The 12,002-nt window shown below is 51.1% G+C and overlaps 1 long non-coding RNA gene across 2 annotated transcripts; it reads right to left on the bottom strand.

The window, feature by feature from the left end:
- Positions 1-6,518: 6,518 nt before the first annotated feature.
- On the bottom strand, positions 6,519-11,413 carry LOC144313459 (uncharacterized). Of its 2 annotated transcripts, XR_013379106.1 has the most exons (4): positions 11,170-11,413; positions 10,825-11,043; positions 9,952-10,131; positions 6,519-7,062 (listed from the first exon to the last, which is right to left on the bottom strand). It is a non-coding gene; the product is annotated as an uncharacterized LOC144313459 (long non-coding RNA). The 2 variants fall into 2 exon arrangements; XR_013379105.1 differs by having other exon boundaries at positions 10,825-11,413.
- Between the last annotated feature and the right edge of the window lie 589 nt (positions 11,414-12,002).

Below are 12,002 nucleotides of genomic sequence, written 5' to 3'. Positions count from 1 at the left end.
AGGATCGCGCCCTGGGCCAAAGGCAGGCACCAAACCGCTGCGCCACCCAGGGATCCCAATCATCCCCTTTTCTTTCATCTCGAGGGTCCTGTTGTGTCTACACACAAACCCGGATTCAGGTCTAAAGTCAGAACCCACACGATTCAGGTCTTAAAACCTGGCAAGGTGAGTTTTACTGGCTCCATTTCGAACAAGTATCCCAGTATCTACGCACTTACTTGCTCATTCTTTCAGGGCCCCATTCCTTGGTTTCACTTGCCTGGGTCAGGTGTGTTAATCTTTACTATTGTTTTTAATGAATACCTCTATTCAGCATCTCTTTGCCTCTGGTTGTCACTTCTCTCTCCCCTTTCCTCCACTCCAACCTCTGCTCTTGGTTTCCAAAGCTCTTTGGTACCACCCACTTCTCATCGAGTTCCCTGTTCCCTTCGGGCTAAGCTCCCACTTGTACACCACTGCCTTTCCCCAGGGTCGCCCTCCTTCTGCCTTATTCAATTGCTCAAAGTTCTGCAATTATCTTGCTGGTTGTTCTTTCTTTTATCTCCTTCCATTCCATCCACGGGAGATAGAAACTCAACACAAGACCTGTCCTCCTGAGCCGTAATAAAGCGCACCTCTGGCAGTCGGCGCCCCTGCAGAAAGGGCTGTGTGTTCCTAGAAATACAGATGAGCTTAGACGCATAGTCAGAGGATCCCGGGGCAGAGGACCACTCGGGACTATTTAAAACCTACTGACCTGACAACACACCCTGAGAGCGGTATTCATAGCTCAGCCTCTTATTTTTGATTTGTTGATGAGAAGGACATGAAAAATAATGCACTGATAATAAGTACTGCTTTGATGACTTTGAAATATGTGGACATTTCAACAAATGTCACTTTCATAAAATAAAAATATGTGTAGCCTACATAGTCTAAGTCAGAGCAGATGGTTTTAACAGACATCCGACTACAAATTCGTCTTCAGGATTCCCATTTCCTACCACACTGGTCCCTTCAGTTTCTCCCCCTCTCTATTCAGACAGCAATTTTCCCAAGACGCTGAGTACTCCCCACCACGGCCTATCCGGGCGTGGATTCCTATGGGAGACTCCCCCGTATCTGGTATCAAAAAATACACCATTTCCATCTGGCTCCGTTGGGACCTTCCTTAGGGGGAGATGAGAACCACCTGAGCCCTAAGAGGAAGAGCACGCCGTGAGGTGAAGATGCCTCGGCCCACCTCCAAAGTTATCAGTTTCCAAGAAGATACATTAAAAATAAAGACCAAAAAATAGGTCAAAGTACAGGGATTAGAAGGCAGAGGGAAGAACACATGAGGGACCTCAGCTCAAGAGAGCTGCCAAACGTGAGCACCAAGTCCAGCTCTAAGCCTCAAAGCAATCAGATGAAAAGGAGAGATGCTGAGTTGTATAGTCTGCGGTATCTGATCAAAGAAGCTTAGGAGTTCTTTGGTAGGGACTTGGTTGCTCTTGGCAATAAATTCTTGGGGCTACCTGTTGGATTTTTATATAAATGACAATATAGGCTAAAAGAGGCTTATAGGAGATGAAGAAATGATTTTCTTATAGCCGCTTCTCACACTGACCTACAATAAACACCGAGGGAAGGCTGCTTATTAAATCATAACTCAGTGAAGATATTTCTTTGGGGAGTTTAGTTAATATGGTCCAGACCCACAACTTTCTGGAGATTTATCTTGACATACGGATAAAGCGGAGGCAGCCTAGAGGAATGGATGCTTGGCATGAATCAGAGACACTCATGCTTGAGAACTCAGTTTTTGTTGATCCTTAGGAAGAACCTGGAGACCTGTCCATGTGTTAGAAAGCGACCCCTATGCTCTGATTGTGCAGGTGTCAATGCTGAAGTTTTACCATGAGATAAACATTTCTTCATCTTGACGGTAGGACTGGCCTGACTTTCCCTGGTTTTAGGCTAAGAGTCCCACCTACATATGTCGTGAGGGCCCAATTTACCTTGGTCAAATAATTATTGGACTAATTATCCCACTGAAGCTTGAGATTTCCCACATAAAATTAAATAAGGTTGGGACAAATTTGGCTTGGTAAGCTTCTAAAGGCAGGTATGTGTCGCGACCATAAAATAACCTACCGACGGCACATTCAAAGGGAACAGTTGAAGCTCTTCTTCCTCTAACAGGCTACAAAATGTACTCTCATTTACTTATCTGTCTTCTGGATGGAGGCCTCTTCAGCACCAGAAATGGTAGAGAAAAAAACCAGTCTGCATGGCCCACCGGGAAGGCTCAATGATGAAAAATTACATACAAAAATGTCTTTCCTTTGACGTCATGGCCCAGAAGAAAGGGCCAGCAGTAAGAGGAGCTCTGAAGCTATTACTTTAGCTCATAAAGATTCTAACCTCTGGGTAGTGCCCATTGGGATGAGCCCAAGACAGGCTGTTGGTCACTAGCAGCGTTGTGCAGACTCTACTTCTTGAGCGTGGATGTTTTGGGTGACCTCGTCACAGCCCACGAGCAGGCTGCAGCCTAGGGGCCAGCCTCCAACAAATGGCGACCATCACCAAGGCTCAGAAGAGGGCGGCACCGTAACGTCCGTGCCCCACTGCGGAACCTGGAAGCTGGTGACTTCTCCACCACGCAGCTCAGGCTAAGTGTCAGATACCCTGCCAGTGCCTAGCGTAGGGAAGTGGATCTTTGTGGAGTAAATAAATAAATGGATGAATGCCAACGAGCATCAAGTCAACAGAAACCCTGGGGCTGGAGCCCGTGACCCCGGCTCGATAACCGTACTGACAGCAGGAAGGCCGTGACCCGTGACTCCAGCGGACGGGAGACACACAATGAAAACGGACTCTGAATTCCTCGCTGTTCAGAACTTTGGGATCCTCATGATGAAAAGAGAGATGATGAGAGGACCGGGTCTCAGCGGAGCCTGGGCCCAACTCAGGGTGAGCAGCGGCTGTCCCGGGGGGAGGACTCGAAGGAGCTGATGGCACTTTGCCACTCTACCTTCGCCCTGAGGTGCCCTCCGTGCCCTGTTTGGAAGCGTTTCCCCTCCTTCCGCTCTCATCTATAGATTCAGTGAGCAAAGGGAGGCAAGCGAGACAATTTCCCGGGCTACTGGTTCTCAGAGCTTTAAGAAAATACCAGCCCAGAGCCTCAGATTTGACTGGTTCAGGGAGGCCACAGGCCCCGGCAGTGTCTAGAAGCCCCCTACCTTAAAGGCTAATGTGCCGCTAGGGTTAAGAGCTGACCTCCTGGTCAACCATGAAACCCTCACTGTCCTGGTGTGAACAGTCTGGGCGTGCAGAAGCGGTCTCCTTTCCCTCCTCTGCGGGGTCCGAGGGCTTTGCCTTCTCAGCTACACTGTCCCCTCCAAGGGTCACGCAAGGCTGCTTGCCCAGAATGACGTGGGTCTGACTCATTTAAGCCTCCCACGTTCGATTCTTGATGCTCTTCCCTCATCAGTATCCTTAAAAGTCGCATGTGATGATTGCGGAGACACCAGTTGAAGGTGCCTGGGTCACTGGGTCCCTACTTGGTCCCTACTTGGAGGAGGGCTGTCTACCAACGAGGAACACCGGGTGTGAAATTTATCTAAGCAGGAGAGACGGTCTCAGGAGGGGAGTCACCGTCCGTTGGGGGCTGTGCGTGATAGTGGGAGTTACCGTGTCATTACCTGGAAGTCTTCTCTGATCTGCTTGGTTTCTCCAAGTCCCTGAGGACCAGCACCAGCCCTGCCCTTGCTCATTGTCTTCTCATCCTGGATCCCCTCCCTGATCTCCATCTGAGAGACCTGAGCCCTGACATCTGCTGCCTCCATGCCAGCCCCCATCTGGCCTTCAGAGGACCTCTTGCCTCTGGATTTCCTCATCGCTGGATGGAGCTGCCCTGGCACACGTGATATCTCAGTGCTTCCTTGCCTGCTTTTCAGTTTCCTGCCCCACCTCATTGCCTACAAACCTGAACTCTCCTACCAGTGTGTGTCCCCTTATTCCCTTGGCACATCTAAATCTCTGCCTCCCTTGATGACTGACGGGTCATCTCCTGCCCAAGCTGAGGTCAGTGGTGCTCATGGTGTGGCTGCTGGACCCATAGCATCAGCATCACCTTGGAGCTTCACAGAAATTCAAATTCTCAAGCCCCAACATCTCTCTGTATTCACCCATTCTCCCGTCCAATCAATCCTTAGTGGGTTGAGAGAGTGTGCCTCTGTTTGGGCTCCAACGATCCCTGACAACTACCGACCTTGCTACTGTCTCCACAGTTTCGCCTTCTGCACAATGACATAAAGTTGGAGTCGTACGCTATGCAGCCTTTCAGAATGCCTCCTCGCACTTAGTAATAGGTATTTAATATGCGTCTCTATCATAGACTGATAATTCATTTCCTCTTAGCACTAAATAGTCTATTGTCTGGATTTACATACAGCAGCTTGTTAATTTACTTACTGAAGGACATCTTGGTTGCTTTTAAGTCTCAGCAACTATGAATAATGCTGCCATAACCATCTGTGTGCAGCTTTTGTGGCCTTCACAAGTGATTCGTCATCATTTTTCTGATGCAATACACATAACAGACGGCATTCATAATAGACTATGAGCAGGTGCCTAAGGCAGGATCCACTATAACAGGAACCCCTCAAATAACAATGGCTTCACACGAAGAATGTCTCCCTCTCCATCGTGATCTAGATCTCCGTATCTAGTTCTGGAATTGAGGCTGGAAATAAAGCTTCATGGCATCGCTAACCCAGAGTCCATCTATCTTGAACTCTACCCTGGAGTATGTTTTCTACTCTAAGGTCACCTCACGACAAGGTGGAGATCCAACCACTACATCCACAGTGTAGACAACAGGAAGAAGGAATCCAAAAGAAGACCCAACGGTTCCTGCCCAGTTAAGTCCCTTTAAGTCACTTTTCTAGAAGTTCTAGATACTATTTCCTTTGTATTTCACTAACCAGGTGGTCATAAGGCCATACTTAGCTGGAGAACAAGGCTGGGCATCTTGCTATCCCAAATAAAACAGAAGGAGAGAGGGGATCGGAGGAGAGCACCTAGGTTTGTTTTAGGCAGGGTTATATGGGCATACCTGGTTTTCATGCACTTAGCTTCATTGTACTTGGTAGAGATTGCATTTTTTTTTTTTTTTTTTATCAACTGAAGGTTTGTGGCAACTTTGCTTTGAACAGGTCTATCAGTACCGTCTTTACAACAGCATTTGCCCACTTCATATCTCTTTATTTTGGTAATTCCCACAATATTCCAAACTTTTTTGTCACTATTGCTATGACACTTGTTAGGGTGATCTGTGGTCTGTGATGCTACTATTGTAATTGTTTTGAGGTAACACGAATCATGTCAAATAAAAAAAAAAAAAGTGTGCTCTGAGTGCTCCACCAACCGGCCGATTCTCTGTCTCTCTCCCTGTCCTGGGGCCTCCCTACCCCCTGAGACACAACGATATTGAAATTAGGCCAGTTAATAACCCTAAATGTTCAAGGGAAAGGAAGAGTTATGGGTCTCTCACTTCAAATGAAAAGCTGGAAATGATCAGGCTTAATGAGGACTCCGGCAGGTCAAAAGCCAAGACAGGCTGCGAGCTAGGCCTCTGACATCAAACAGTTGGCCAAGCTTTGAACGCAAAGGAAGAGTTCTTGAAGGAAATGGAAAGTGCTCCTCCGTGAACACACGAACAATAAAGTAAAGCGGGCTTCTTGCTGATAAGAAGAAAGTTTTAGTGATTTGGATAGACGATCAAACCAGCCACAACATTCCCCTGATCCGAAGCCTAACCCAGAGCAAGGCCCTCGCTCTCTACTAAGAAGGCTGACAGGTGAGAAGCTGCAGACGAGAAGTCTGAAGCTAGCAGAGGCCGGTTCGGGAGGTTTAAGGAAAGACGCTGTCTTCAGAACGTAAAAGTACAAGGGGAAGCGGCAGGTGCTGACGTAGAAACTGCAGCCGGTCCCCCGGAGATCTGGCTCCGAGAGTGCATGATGGTAGCTACCTAAAAACAGATTTTCAGATTTTCAACTCTCTCTATTGGAAGATGTCATCCAGGACTTTCAATAGCTACAGAGGAGAAGTCCATGCCTGGCTTCAAAGACTCACAGGACATGCTGAGCCTCCTGTTAAGGGCTCACGCAGCTGCTGATTCTAAGTTGAAACCGATGGTCACTTACCATTCTGAACATCCCAGAAGAGTTACTCTAGATTTGCTCTGCCCACGCTCTACAGATGGAAGGGCAAACCTGGATGACGGCACATCTGTTTACAACATGGTTTAGTGAATATTTTAAGCCCGCTGTTGAGACCTACCACTCAGACAAGATTCCTTTCAAAATATCCCTGCTTGTTCACAGTGCACCTGGTCACCCGGGAATTCTCACGGAGACGTGCAATGGGATGAATGCTACTCTCATGGCTGCTAACGCCACATCCATTCTGTGGCCCACGGATCAAGGAGTAATCTAAACTTTCAAGTCTTATTTTCTTTTTTAAAAGATTTTATTTATTTATTCATGAGAGACACAGGCAGAGGGAGAAGCAGGCTCCATGCAGGGAGCCCGATGTGGGACTCGATCCCCGGTCTCCAGGATCACGCCCCAGGCTGAAGGCTGTGCTAAACCGCTGAGCCACCAGGGCTGACCTCAAGTCTTATTTTCTTAAGAAATACATTTCCTAAGGCTACAGTTGCCATAGACAGTGATTCTTCTGCTGGATCCGGGTCAACTGAAAACCTTCTGGAAAGGATGCGCCATTCTAGATGCCATCCAGAGCATTTGTGATTCATGGGAAGAGGTCAAAAGAGCAACATGCACAGAAGTTAGAAAGAAGTTGATTCCAGTCCTCACGGAGGCCTCTGAGGGGTTCAAGACCTCAGTGGAGGAAGTAGCTGCGGATGAGGCGGGAACAGCTAGAGAGCTGGAATCTGAAACAGAGCCCGAAGATGGGACTGACCTGCCACAATTTCATGGTCGGATTTGGATGGACAAGGAGTTGCTTCTTTTCCATGAGCAAAGAAAATGGTTTCTTGAGAGGGGAACTACTCTTGCTGGAGACGCCGTGACGATGCTGAAATGACAAAGGATTTAGGACGTCACATAAACTTGGTTGATAAAACAGGGCACGATTTGAGAGCATGGGCTCCAGTTTTTAAAGAATGTCCACTACGGGTAAAATGCTGTCAAACGGCATCACATACTACAGAGAAACCATTCATGAAAGGAAGAGTCCATTGATGTTGCAAATTTATTTTGTCTTGTTTAAGAAACTGCCACAAGCCACCGTAGCCTTCAGTGGCCACCACCGTCATGAGTCAACCGCCAGCAACGTGGAGGCCAGACCCTCCACCGGCAAGAAGATCACAAGTTGCTGGAAGCTCAAGTGATGGGTTAGCATATTTTAGCAATAAAGTATTTTTTTAGTTAAAGTATATACATCGGGTTTTTTTTTAGACATAATGCTACTGTACACTTAACCGACTACAGTAGAGTGTAAACACGGCTTTTATACGCACTGGCAACCCAAAAAAATTCATTTGGCTCACTTTATTGCAGTTGTCTGGAGCCAAACCCACGAGCTCTCCGATGTATGCTTGTATCTATTTAATTCCAAGGGCCAATGCCAACGCCACCTTTCTCTTCCCCTCAGGTAAGAAGGCAGATCTGAGAGGAACGTTCTTATGGGGCCAACCTTCAATCTCATTGACAGTTAAAAAATAAAAACATATGCAAACCTGGGGGTTTTGTACTATTCTGTGGATGTACCCCAGAACCCACTGCAATTTTGCCAAGGTCTCCGTTTGGACAGAGAGCACCGCCTGGGAAGTGGGGAGCTCTGTCTCTGAAAAGGCTGGGACATAAGGAAAACATGACAGGATGGGTTTTACAGCCGGATTATGTGTTTTTTTACACGGGAAAAGAAATGGAGAAGTCAAAAAAAAAATTATTTAGCGGCTTCTTCTAGGAATGTCAGCAATACGGTTGTGGTGGTTGTAACAGAGACTCTCTAGCTAAACACTCTTGGTTTTGGAGGCTCGCCCACGTACGGGATGGCACCAGCCATGGCCGTTGGCTACTTCAGTCACCCACAGCAGGCCATACCTCCTGGAACCGATGCCTCTGGGTCATCCCCTCCCGTGATTCTGGGCTGCCCTGTGACCACTTTAACCAGCAGGGAAACTGTGCCAATGGCCTGACTCGTTTCAAGAAGGCCTCAAAGTTTCTATTTTTGCTTCTTAAATATCCTGAGCTGCCATGCGAGAAGTCTGGCTACACCGCTGGAGAAGCCACATGGGGAGGTTCAGAGGAGACGCCCCACAAGCAGGAAAAGCTGCAGGACTACATAGAGAGAGACAGCAAGTCTAGGAGTCCCAGCCTCCAGCCAAGTCCAGACCCTGGTCTCCCCACCCGCGGAAGGCAGCCACACGATGACCACCTGCAAATCCATATGGAACAACTAGGAGAAATAAAATGGTGTTTTGTTTTTAGGCCACTACTCATCGGGGTGGTTTGTACCCAGTAACAAATGACTGAAGCAGCATCACCTCCCCGAAGCACATCTACAAGCTCGGGTTGGAACCCCGGCCGGTACGGCTACCACAGCCCTCGCCCACCCGCCATGGTTTGCCAAAATGGCCCGGACTGGCCTCCGGGGCCACAGGGAGTCCTGGACTCCTCCCACCTCCGCTCAGCACTGCCACCTAAGCCGCCTAACTCCAAGCCCAAAAAATCCAACTTTCCCAGGTCCCTCCTGCTGACTTGGTCAGGCCAGCTGGAAGCACCCCTGATAGGAGCACCCCTGCCCATCCTCCTCATCCTGCCTCCCAAAAGGAATTCATGGAATCTTTGGAAACCCATCAAAAAAGCTGGTCCAGTGTGTGTGTGTGTGTGCACACACGTGTGCACCGGGGGACTCTTAACCACAAATAGATCAAGTCTTATTCTAGAACTGTGGCCAGAAAAATGAGTTCCTGGCATCTCCAATTGGAATCTGGAACAGATTTTCCCATAAAAAAGCAGTATTATACGTGATTTTAGATACTATTAGAACTAGCGTTCAGCTACACTGCTGGTTAAATAGGTATTTAGGAGCTGCCCTGGGAACATAATTACCTTTTATGACATTGTCCTAATGAGAAACAAGATCCAAATGAGTGCCTTCAGAATGGACCTTTGGAAGCAGCCCGACTGTACATTGGGAAGTCCCATTCCATATTGAACACCAGTAACGTAGTCGATGGTGGGGGGTAAGTCAGAGGAAAAAATAATATGGTGACCTCCTCCCAAAAAGTCGTAGTTTCCCCGGGAGGCCTAACACGCGAGGAACAATAAGCAAAGCGGTCAATGGGCAATTCTGGACTCGTGTGACCCCGAGCAGTCCGCGCCTCCCAAGTTACAAAAGCAAGCCCAGAACTTAGACTCCTTACATGGGCTTCCAGGCACCTGTTTCGAGAGGGCTTGTGGACACCTGTTGTCCAGAATGGCCCACAAGCCACTCCCTGTTACCGGGAAAGGAGTGGGCGGTAAAGAAGGCACCGGCACCTGAGCTGGCTATCCAGGAATGAGCCTAGGTGGGGCCCGGAGCTTGGGAGCCAACTACAGGAGGCCACCAGCCTGGTGGCTGGACCCAAACCCAGGGCCCCTGCCTCTGGCCTCGTAAAGGGCCGCCCAAGAGGCCCCACCACTTGCTTCCCAACACGTGGCCTGGGAACATCTTTACTGGAATCACGTAGTGGGGGCACGGACTAAAGATCCTGGTTCTTTGGCCACGACCTGGAGCTTGGGAATCTCCGTGACCAACCAACTCCACAGAGGCTTCCTCTGCGGCTGCAAGTTCCGAGTTTCTGTTCCAAACCGCCCCGCGCGCCCGCCCGGAGATGCAAGGGCCCCACCAACGTGCCTGGGGGGCTGTTACCCCTGGCAACCTAGGGGGGTCCAGACGCGGGTCTCAGCCCCTCACCTGCTCCCCCTTGGGTAGCCTTGTAAGGCCCAGTGCTAGAGGAAAACACGTTCAAACCGCTGGGTGTGGGGCGGGGGCTCTCGCACACTCCTGGCGCTTTCTGGCTCTGTCTCCGTCCCGGGCACAGCGGCGAGCGTGCGCCGCCAACACGGCTGCTGCATCTGGATGGAACCTCAGCATCTGTTGTAAAAGAAGTGAGGTCTTCAAGCGAGGCCTCTTTGGGGTGGCGTGGTGCCGAGTGCGGTGGGCCGCCCATGTAGGGCCCGGGACGCGGAAACGCTGAGGCCAAGGCCCTAGGGCCAGTGGCCACGGAAGGCCCGGACCTCCCGCGACGCTCGCGGCCCGACATGGTGCCCAGGGTGGCAGCTGCAGCAGGTGTCGGCGGGTCGGGCCGGGTCGCCGCTCCCGGTCCAGTCCCTTTGCTGACTCGTGTTTCTGGTTTCGCTGCACAGAACTCCCTCCCCTCCTTTACTCCCTACTCCCCCCTCCCCCTTCCTCCCCACGGTGACTCTGCCCTCTGTCCTTCACTCCACACCAACGCCCACAAGCCTGCTCTCTCCTCTCCTCAGCCTTCAGGCCGCCCCTCGCCCCGTTCCGCGTGGGGAGCAGCAGCCACGGGGCCGCAGCCAAGGCCCACCGCCTGCTGGGTGCCCAGGACACCCTGCTTCATGACACTCAGGGACAGCGGGTCACTGGCCCCAGGGACCCCACGTGTGGCTCCCCCGCCAGCAGCCCCCTCCCTCTGCTCGCCTGCCCAACGCCCCACAGTGCAGCCCCAGCTCTCCCGGTGGCCCGAGGCCATCCCACCTCGGCTCACCGTCCGGGCCAGGCGGACCGTGAGCGCAACAGGCACCCCAGCTGCCCTTGCCCCACCTGCTGTCCAGGGACCTCGTGCAAAGCCGCCTTTGGGCCACTCGCGGGGCCAGTGGCCTTCCTTCTGCCCGCGCTGTGGCTGTTCAGAGCCCGTCTTTGCATCCAACGGTCAGAATCTTTCCACGGTGGCATCTGATTCACTTTCCCTCCTATGTGTGCATGTGCGTGTGCATGTGCGTGTGGTCCAATGCACCAGCTTCAAGGTTTTCAGAAAGCTTTCTTTGGAGAAAAATAAACAACCGCTGTGATGCTAAGTCTGAAACCTGCGTGACCTCCGTGGGCCCTTCGTGCATCCTCTGGCCCTCCACTGCTGTGTCAGAGAACTCCCGACCCCACCATCCTCACCCTTGGGCGATGCGTGCGCCTCCCACGGGGCTCAGCAGAGGGAAGCCCCCGCCTCCGCCCCACGGGTCACACTGCAGGGGGCACGCGTGCTCTGGGCAAGCTCTCTCCTCGCCGGGCACCTCCCCGCCTCCCCAGCGGCTCCGTGATGCTGCTCCTGCAAGTGCCCCTTCCCTCCTGAGAACGGGGCCTCGCCCTCCATCTCTGTGCCAGTCCGTTCCAACACCATGAAATACAGCATTACAGCTTCCTTCTTAAAAAAGCAAAAAAAAAAAAAAAAAAAAAAAAAAAAAGGGCAGCCCGGGTAGCTCAGCAGTTTAGTGCCTGCCTTCGGCCCAGGCCATGACCCCAGGTCCCAGGATCGAGTCCCACGTCGGGCTCCCTGCATGGAGCCTGCTTCTCCCTCTGCCTGTGTCTCTGCCTCTCTGTGTGTGTGTGTCTCTCATGAATAAGTAAATTAAATCTTAAAAAAAAAAGCAAAAAAAAAAGGACTTCTTACCTCCATTTCCCCTCTCGAGATGGTGCCCGTTTCTTATTTTTGAGGGAAAGCTCCTCCAAAGACCCATCTTCCCAGTCGGCACCCCCTCCATCCTTGGCCCACAAGCCAGGGTCAGGACTGCTTCTGCCCACGATGCCCCCAAAATCACGTCGCCTGCAGGCAACAAACCAACTCACCTGTTCGAGGCCGGCGGAGGCCAGGAGCACGTGGCTCTGGCATGATCCGGGGCACCGGGCACCACGGGCTGGTTTCCAGCACGCTGCAGCCTCCGCGTCCCTCTGGCCTTCTACGGGGTTCTGAGCAGACCTCTCTTACCTCCACGGTTCCTAAGCCACTG

Source organism: Canis aureus, chromosome 5 (genome assembly GCF_053574225.1).
Source record: "Canis aureus isolate CA01 chromosome 5, VMU_Caureus_v.1.0, whole genome shotgun sequence".
In the NCBI taxonomy this organism is placed as follows: Eukaryota; Metazoa; Chordata; class Mammalia; order Carnivora; family Canidae; genus Canis; species Canis aureus.
The sequence above is the reverse complement of the archived record's forward strand: the minus strand, read 5'-3'. Positions and strand labels throughout refer to the sequence as shown.